The sequence below is a fragment of the Staurois parvus genome, unplaced genomic scaffold (assembly GCF_062004578.1).
Source record: "Staurois parvus isolate SC_StPar_1 unplaced genomic scaffold, SC_StPar_1.0 ptg000691l, whole genome shotgun sequence".
Classification (NCBI taxonomy): Eukaryota; Metazoa; Chordata; class Amphibia; order Anura; family Ranidae; genus Staurois; species Staurois parvus.
This window is the reverse complement of record NW_028318487.1, coordinates 942,501-950,000: the sequence shown is the minus strand read 5'-3', so window position 1 is coordinate 950,000 and position 7,500 is coordinate 942,501. Positions and strand designations below refer to the sequence as shown.

The window sequence follows — 7,500 nt, the reverse complement described above, 5'->3', positions numbered from 1 at the left end:
CTGACCAGATCAATAGCCCTGGAGTTTCATTGACTTGATACTATACTCTGAGTAAAAAGTCTTCCTTGAATTTTTTGGAGCAGGGTTCATGAAGATCAGAGAGTTGTGAGAGCTTTGCCAGGCCATGCTGTTAAATGTGACACTTGTGCTTGGGCCAAGAATAAATGGAGTGAGAATTTCACAAGTAAGGGCCAGTGGAATTGAAGAGCAACAAAGACACCGACCACGAAGGGACTTGAACCCTCAATCTTCTGATCCGAAGTCAGACGCCTTATCCATTAGGCCACGTGGTCTGCCGCAGCTCTTGCTCAACTTTGTGGCATGCGGACTAGGCCACCGGTTAAGGTTGACCTCTGACCTTTTCCAATACTCGCTTTGCTCCAGTGGATTTGCTAGACAAGATGTGAAAATTTTGACTTGGTGCCAAGGTCATGCTTTAGGAAGGTCATTTGCAAGAGGTCCTAGGTGCACAGGGTTAATACAGCCCCTTCATGTTGCTAAGTGATTCCTAGAGCCCCACGTGTAGAGGACATTTCAAGAGGAAGGACAGGGAAGTCGGTGTCTCTTGTCAGGATGGCCGAGTGGTCTAAGGCGCCAGACTCAAGAGTTCTCTCTTCACATTGCGTGTGTATTCTGGTCTCCAAATGGAGGCGTGGGTTCAAATCCCACTTCTGACAATCACATTTACTTTCCTCTACAACCACTGCAACTGCTCAGCTTTTCGGGGCTACCACAGAAACAACACTGCTCAAAACAAGGAAAGGAACACTTTTAAAGCACGTCACATCTCAATGGACAAACGTGGCATGCTGGATATCTGGACTTACATGCTGGAGATCATCTTCTCTGCCTCTGCCAGTGCTCATCCTGTTCCTCCTTGCACAAAGAAGCAGATACCGCTCCTGCTGATGGCTTAAGGACCTTCCACGGCCCTGTCCAGCTCTCCTAGATTAACTGCCTGTCTCCCGGAATCTCCTCCACGCTCGTGAGACTATGCTGGGAGACATAGCAACCCTGCTGGCAATGGCATGTATTGATGTGCCATGCTGGAGGAGTTAGACTGCCTGTGCAACCTCTGTAGGGTCCAGGGATCGCCTCATGCTACCAGTAGTGACACGGACGCTAGCCAAATGCAAAACTAGTGAAAAACGCTCTGAAAAATAAAAAGATGAGCAGGGAAAAAACTGTATGTCAGTGGCCTCCGCCTGTAAAACCATTTCTCTTTTGGGGGTCATCTCATTGTTGCCCGTCCAGTGCACCTGTTGTTGATTTCATTAACACCAAAGCAGCTGAAAGTGATTAACAAAGCCCTGTGCTACTTAACTGACCAGATCAATAGCCCTGGAGTTTCATTGACTTGATACTATACTCTGAGTAAAAAGTCTTCCTTGAATTTTTTGGAGCAGGGTTCATGAAGATCAGAGAGTTGTGAGAGCTTTGCCAGGCCATGCTGTTAAATGTGACACTTGTGCTTGGGCCAAGAATAAATGGAGTGAGAATTTCACAAGTAAGGTCCAGTGGAATTGAAGAGCAACAAAGACACCGACCACGAAGGGACTTGAACCCTCAATCTTCTGATCCGAAGTCAGACGCCTTATCCATTAGGCCACGCGGTCTGCCGCAGCTCTTGCTCAACTTTGTGGCATGCGGACTAGGCCACCGGTTAAGGTTGACCTCTGACCTTTTCCAATACTCGCTTTGCTCCAGTGGATTTGCTAGACAAGATGTGAAAATTTTGACTTGGTGCCAAGGTCATGCTTTAGGAAGGTCATTTGCAAGAGGTCCTAGGTGCACAGGGTTAATACAGCCCCTTCATGTTGCTAAGTGATTCCTAGAGCCCCACGTGTAGAGGACATTTCAAGAGGAAGGACAGGGAAGTTGGTGTCTCTTGTCAGGATGGCCGCGTGGTCTAAGGCGCCAGACTCAAGAGTTCCCTCTTCACATTGTGTGTGTGTTCTGGTCTCCAAATGGAGGCGTGGGTTCAAATCCCACTTCTGACAATCACATTTACTTTCCTCTACAACCACCGCAACCGCTCAGCTTTTCGGGGCTACCACAGAAACAACGCTGCTCAAAACAAGGAAAGGAACACTTTTAAAGCACGTCACATCTCAATGGACAAACGTGGCATGCTGGATATCTGGACTTACATGCTGGAGATCATCTTCTCTGCCTCTGCCAGTGCTCATCCTGTTCCTCCTTGCACAAAGAAGCAGATACCGGTCCTGCTGATGGCTTAAGGACCTTCCACGGCCCTGTCCAGCTCTCCTAGATTAACTGCCTTTCTCCCGGAATCTCCTCCACGCTCGTGAGACTATGCTGGGAGACATAGCAACCCTGCTGGCAATGGCATGTATTGATGTGCCATGCTGGAGGAGTTAGACTGCCTGTGCAACCTCTGTAGGGTCCAGGGATCGCCTCATGCTACCAGTAGTGACACGGACGCTAGCCAAATGCAAAACTAGTGAAAAACGCTCTGAAAAATAAAAAGATGAGCAGGGAAAAAACTGTATGTCAGTGGCCTCCGCCTGTAAAACCATTTCTCTTTTGGGGGTCATCTCATTGTTGCCCGTCCAGTGCACCTGTTGTTGATTTCATTAACACCAAAGCAGCTGAAAGTGATTAACAAAGCCCTGTGCTACTTAACTGACCAGATCAATAGCCCTGGAGTTTCATTGACTTGATACTATACTCTGAGTAAAAAGTCTTCCTTGAATTTTTTGGAGCAGGGTTCATGAAGATCAGAGAGTTGTGAGAGCTTTGCTAGGCCATGCTGTTAAATGTGACACTTGTGCTTGGGCCAAGAATAAATGGAGTGAGAATTTCACAAGTAAGGGCCAGTGGAATTGAAGAGCAACAAAGACACCGACCACGAAGGGACTTGAACCCTCAATCTTCTGATCCAAAGTCAGACGCCTTATCCATTAGGCCACGCGGTCTGCCGCAGCTCTTGCTCAACTTTGTGGCATGCGGACTAGGCCACCGGTTAAGGTTGACCTCTGACCTTTTCCAATACTCGCTTTGCTCCAGTGGATTTGCTAGACAAGATGTGAAAAGTTTGACTTGGTGCCAAGGTCATGCTTTAGGAAGGTCATTTGCAAGAGGTCCTAGGTGCACAGGGTTAATACAGCCCCTTCATGTTGCTAAGTGATTCCTAGAGCCCCACGTGTAGAGGACATTTCAAGAGGAAGGACAGGGAAGTTGGTGTCTCTTGTCAGGATGGCCGAGTGGTCTAAGGCGCCAGACTCAAGAGTTCCCTCTTCACATTGTGTGTGTGTTCTGGTCTCCAAATGGAGGCATGGGTTCAAATCCCACTTCTGACAATCGCATTTACTTTCCTCTACAACCACCGCAACCGCTCAGCTTTTCGGGGCTACCACAGAAACAACACTGCTCAAAACAAGGAAAGGAACACTTTTAAAGCACGTCACATCTCAATGGACAAACGTGGCATGCTGGATATCTGGACTTACATGCTGGAGATCATCTTCTCTGCCTCTGCCAGTGCTCATCCTGTTCCTCCTTGCACAAAGAAGCAGATACCGCTCCTGCTGATGGCTTAAGGACCTTCCACGGCCCTGTCCAGCTCTCCTAGATTAACTGCCTTTCTCCCGGAATCTCCTCCACGCTCGTGAGACTATGCTGGGAGACATAGCAACCCTGCTGGCAATGGCATGTATTGATGTGCCATGCTGGAGGAGTTAGACTGCCTGTGCAACCTCTGTAGGGTCCAGGGATCGCCTCATGCTACCAGTAGTGACACGGACGCTAGCCAAATGCAAAACTAGTGAAAAACGCTCTGAAAAATAAAAAGATGAGCAGGGAAAAAACTGTATGTCAGTGGCCTCCGCCTGTAAAACCATTTCTCTTTTGGGGGTCATCTCATTGTTGCCCGTCCAGTGCACCTGTTGTTGATTTCATTAACACCAAAGCAGCTGAAAGTGATTAACAAAGCCCTGTGCTACTTAACTGACCAGATCAATAGCCCTGGAGTTTCATTGACTTGATACTATACTCTGAGTAAAAAGTCTTCCTTGAATTTTTTGGAGCAGGGTTCATGAAGATCAGAGAGTTGTGAGAGCTTTGCCAGGCCATGCTGTTAAATGTGACACTTGTGCTTGGGCCAAGAATAAATGGAGTGAGAATTTCACAAGTAAGGGCCAGTGGAATTGAAGAGCAACAAAGACACCGACCACGAAGGGACTTGAACCCTCAATCTTCTGATCCGAAGTCAGACGCCTTATCCATTAGGCCACGCGGTCTGCCGCAGCTCTTGCTCAACTTTGTGGCATGCGGACTAGGCCACCGGTTAAGGTTGACCTCTGACCTTTTCCAATACTCGCTTTGCTCCAGTGGATTTGCTAGACAAGATGTGAAAAGTTTGACTTGGTGCCAAGGTCATGCTTTAGGAAGGTCATTTGCAAGAGGTCCTAGGTGCACAGGGTTAATACAGCCCCTTCATGTTGCTAAGTGATTCCTAGAGCCCCACGTGTAGAGGACATTTCAAGAGGAAGGACAGGGAAGTCGGTGTCTCTTGTCAGGATGGCCGAGTGGTCTAAGGCGCCAGACTCAAGAGTTCCCTCTTCACATTGCGTGTGTGTTCTGATCTCCAAATGGAGGCGTGGGTTCAAATCCCACTTCTGACAATCGCATTTACTTTCCTCTACAACCACCGCAACCGCTCAGCTTTTCGGGGCTACCACAGAAACAACACTGCTCAAAACAAGGAAAGGAACACTTTTAAAGCACGTCACATCTCAATGGACAAACGTGGCATGCTGGATATCTGGACTTACATGCTGGAGATCATCTTCTCTGCCTCTGCCAGTGCTCATCCTGTTCCTCCTTGCACAAAGAAGCAGATACCGCTCCTGCTGATGGCTTAAGGACCTTCCACGGCCCTGTCCAGCTCTCCTAGATTAACTGCCTTTCTCCCGGAATCTCCTCCACGCTCGTGAGACTATGCTGGGAGACATAGCAACCCTGCTGGCAATGGCATGTATTGATGTGCCATGCTGGAGGAGTTAGACTGCCTGTGCAACCTCTGTAGGGTCCAGGGATCGCCTCATGCTACCAGTAGTGACACGGACGCTAGCCAAATGCAAAACTAGTGAAAAACGCTCTGAAAAATAAAAAGATGAGCAGGGAAAAAACTGTATGTCAGTGGCCTCCGCCTGTAAAACCATTTCTCTTTTGGGGGTCATCTCATTGTTGCCCGTCCAGTGCACCTGTTGTTGATTTCATTAACACCAAAGCAGCTGAAAGTGATTAACAAAGCCCTGTGCTACTTAACTGACCAGATCAATAGCCCTGGAGTTTCATTGACTTGATACTATACTCTGAGTAAAAAGTCTTCCTTGAATTTTTTGGAGCAGGGTTCATGAAGATCAGAGAGTTGTGAGAGCTTTGCTAGGCCATGCTGTTAAATGTGACACTTGTGCTTGGGCCAAGAATAAATGGAGTGAGAATTTCACAAGTAAGGGCCAGTGGAATTGAAGAGCAACAAAGACACCGACCACGAAGGGACTTGAACCCTCAATCTTCTGATCCAAAGTCAGACGCCTTATCCATTAGGCCACGCGGTCTGCCGCAGCTCTTGCTCAACTTTGTGGCATGCGGACTAGGCCACCGGTTAAGGTTGACCTCTGACCTTTTCCAATACTCGCTTTGCTCCAGTGGATTTGCTAGACAAGATGTGAAAAGTTTGACTTGGTGCCAAGGTCATGCTTTAGGAAGGTCATTTGCAAGAGGTCCTAGGTGCACAGGGTTAATACAGCCCCTTCATGTTGCTAAGTGATTCCTAGAGCCCCACGTGTAGAGGACATTTCAAGAGGAAGGACAGGGAAGCTGGTGTCTCTTGTCAGGATGGCCGAGTGGTCTAAGGCGCCAGACTCAAGAGTTCCCTCTTCACATTGTGTGTGTGTTCTGGTCTCCAAATGGAGGCATGGGTTCAAATCCCACTTCTGACAATCGCATTTACTTTCCTCTACAACCACCGCAACCGCTCAGCTTTTCGGGGCTACCACAGAAACAACACTGCTCAAAACAAGGAAAGGAACACTTTTAAAGCACGTCACATCTCAATGGACAAACGTGGCATGCTGGATATCTGGACTTACATGCTGGAGATCATCTTCTCTGCCTCTGCCAGTGCACATCCTGTTCCTCCTTGCACAAAGAAGCAGATACCGCTCCTGCTGATGGCTTAAGGACCTTCCACGGCCCTGTCCAGCTCTCCTAGATTAACTGCCTTTCTCCCGGAATCTCCTCCACGCTCGTGAGACTATGCTGGGAGACATAGCAACCCTGCTGGCAATGGCATGTATTGATGTGCCATGCTGGAGGAGTTAGACTGCCTGTGCAACCTCTGTAGGGTCCAGGGATCGCCTCATGCTACCAGTAGTGACACGGACGCTAGCCAAATGCAAAACTAGTGAAAAACGCTCTGAAAAATAAAAAGATGAGCAGGGAAAAAACTGTATGTCAGTGGCCTCCGCCTGTAAAACCATTTCTCTTTTGGGGGTCATCTCATTGTTGCCCGTCCAGTGCACCTGTTGTTGATTTCATTAACACCAAAGCAGCTGAAAGTGATTAACAAAGCCCTGTGCTACTTAACTGACCAGATCAATAGCCCTGGAGTTTCATTGACTTGATACTATACTCTGAGTAAAAAGTCTTCCTTGAATTTTTTGGAGCAGGGTTCATGAAGATCAGAGAGTTGTGAGAGCTTTGCCAGGCCATGCTGTTAAATGTGACACTTGTGCTTGGGCCAAGAATAAATGGAGTGAGAATTTCACAAGTAAGGGCCAGTGGAATTGAAGAGCAACAAAGACACCGACCACGAAGGGACTTGAACCCTCAATCTTCTGATCCGAAGTCAGACGCCTTATCCATTAGGCCACGCGGTCTGCCGCAGCTCTTGCTCAACTTTGTGGCATGCGGACTAGGCCACCGGTTAAGGTTGACCTCTGACCTTTTCCAATACTCGCTTTGCTCCAGTGGATTTGCTAGACAAGATGTGAAAAGTTTGACTTGGTGCCAAGGTCATGCTTTAGGAAGGTCATTTGCAAGAGGTCCTAGGTGCACAGGGTTAATACAGCCCCTTCATGTTGCTAAGTGATTCCTAGAGCCCCACGTGTAGAGGACATTTCAAGAGGAAGGACAGGGAAGTCGGTGTCTCTTGTCAGGATGGCCGAGTGGTCTAAGGCGCCAGACTCAAGAGTTCCCTCTTCACATTGCGTGTGTGTTCTGATCTCCAAATGGAGGCGTGGGTTCAAATCCCACTTCTGACAATCGCATTTACTTTCCTCTACAACCACCGCAACCGCTCAGCTTTTCGGGGCTACCACAGAAACAACACTGCTCAAAACAAGGAAAGGAACACTTTTAAAGCACGTCACATCTCAATGGACAAACGTGGCATGCTGGATATCTGGACTTACATGCTGGAGATCATCTTCTCTGCCTCTGCCAGTGCTCATCCTGTTCCTCCTTGCACAA

At 48.1% G+C, this 7,500-nt stretch overlaps 11 non-coding genes across 11 annotated transcripts; 5 read left to right on the top strand and 6 right to left on the bottom strand.

The window, feature by feature from the left end:
• Positions 1 to 220: 220 nt before the first annotated feature.
• On the bottom strand, positions 221 to 293 carry TRNAR-UCG (transfer RNA arginine (anticodon UCG)). The gene has a single exon. It is a non-coding gene; the product is annotated as a tRNA-Arg (tRNA).
• Positions 294 to 567: 274 nt separating this feature from the next.
• Positions 568 to 677, top strand: TRNAL-CAA (transfer RNA leucine (anticodon CAA)). Its single transcript has 2 exons — positions 568 to 605; positions 632 to 677. It is a non-coding gene; the product is annotated as a tRNA-Leu (tRNA).
• An 866-nt stretch (positions 678 to 1,543) lies between these two features.
• On the bottom strand, positions 1,544 to 1,616 carry TRNAR-UCG (transfer RNA arginine (anticodon UCG)). The gene has a single exon. It is a non-coding gene; the product is annotated as a tRNA-Arg (tRNA).
• Positions 1,617 to 2,866: 1,250 nt separating this feature from the next.
• On the bottom strand, positions 2,867 to 2,939 carry TRNAQ-UUG (transfer RNA glutamine (anticodon UUG)). Its single transcript has one exon. It is a non-coding gene; the product is annotated as a tRNA-Gln (tRNA).
• A 274-nt stretch (positions 2,940 to 3,213) lies between these two features.
• Positions 3,214 to 3,323, top strand: TRNAL-CAA (transfer RNA leucine (anticodon CAA)). Its single transcript has 2 exons — positions 3,214 to 3,251; positions 3,278 to 3,323. It is a non-coding gene; the product is annotated as a tRNA-Leu (tRNA).
• Positions 3,324 to 4,189: 866 nt separating this feature from the next.
• On the bottom strand, positions 4,190 to 4,262 carry TRNAR-UCG (transfer RNA arginine (anticodon UCG)). The gene has a single exon. It is a non-coding gene; the product is annotated as a tRNA-Arg (tRNA).
• A 274-nt stretch (positions 4,263 to 4,536) lies between these two features.
• Positions 4,537 to 4,646, top strand: TRNAL-CAA (transfer RNA leucine (anticodon CAA)). Its single transcript has 2 exons — positions 4,537 to 4,574; positions 4,601 to 4,646. It is a non-coding gene; the product is annotated as a tRNA-Leu (tRNA).
• Positions 4,647 to 5,512: 866 nt separating this feature from the next.
• On the bottom strand, positions 5,513 to 5,585 carry TRNAQ-UUG (transfer RNA glutamine (anticodon UUG)). Its single transcript has one exon. It is a non-coding gene; the product is annotated as a tRNA-Gln (tRNA).
• A 274-nt stretch (positions 5,586 to 5,859) lies between these two features.
• On the top strand, positions 5,860 to 5,969 carry TRNAL-CAA (transfer RNA leucine (anticodon CAA)). Its single transcript has 2 exons — positions 5,860 to 5,897; positions 5,924 to 5,969. It is a non-coding gene; the product is annotated as a tRNA-Leu (tRNA).
• An 866-nt stretch (positions 5,970 to 6,835) lies between these two features.
• Positions 6,836 to 6,908, bottom strand: TRNAR-UCG (transfer RNA arginine (anticodon UCG)). Its single transcript has one exon. It is a non-coding gene; the product is annotated as a tRNA-Arg (tRNA).
• A 274-nt stretch (positions 6,909 to 7,182) lies between these two features.
• TRNAL-CAA (transfer RNA leucine (anticodon CAA)) lies at positions 7,183 to 7,292 on the top strand. Its single transcript has 2 exons — positions 7,183 to 7,220; positions 7,247 to 7,292. It is a non-coding gene; the product is annotated as a tRNA-Leu (tRNA).
• The last annotated feature ends 208 nt before the right edge of the window (positions 7,293 to 7,500 follow it).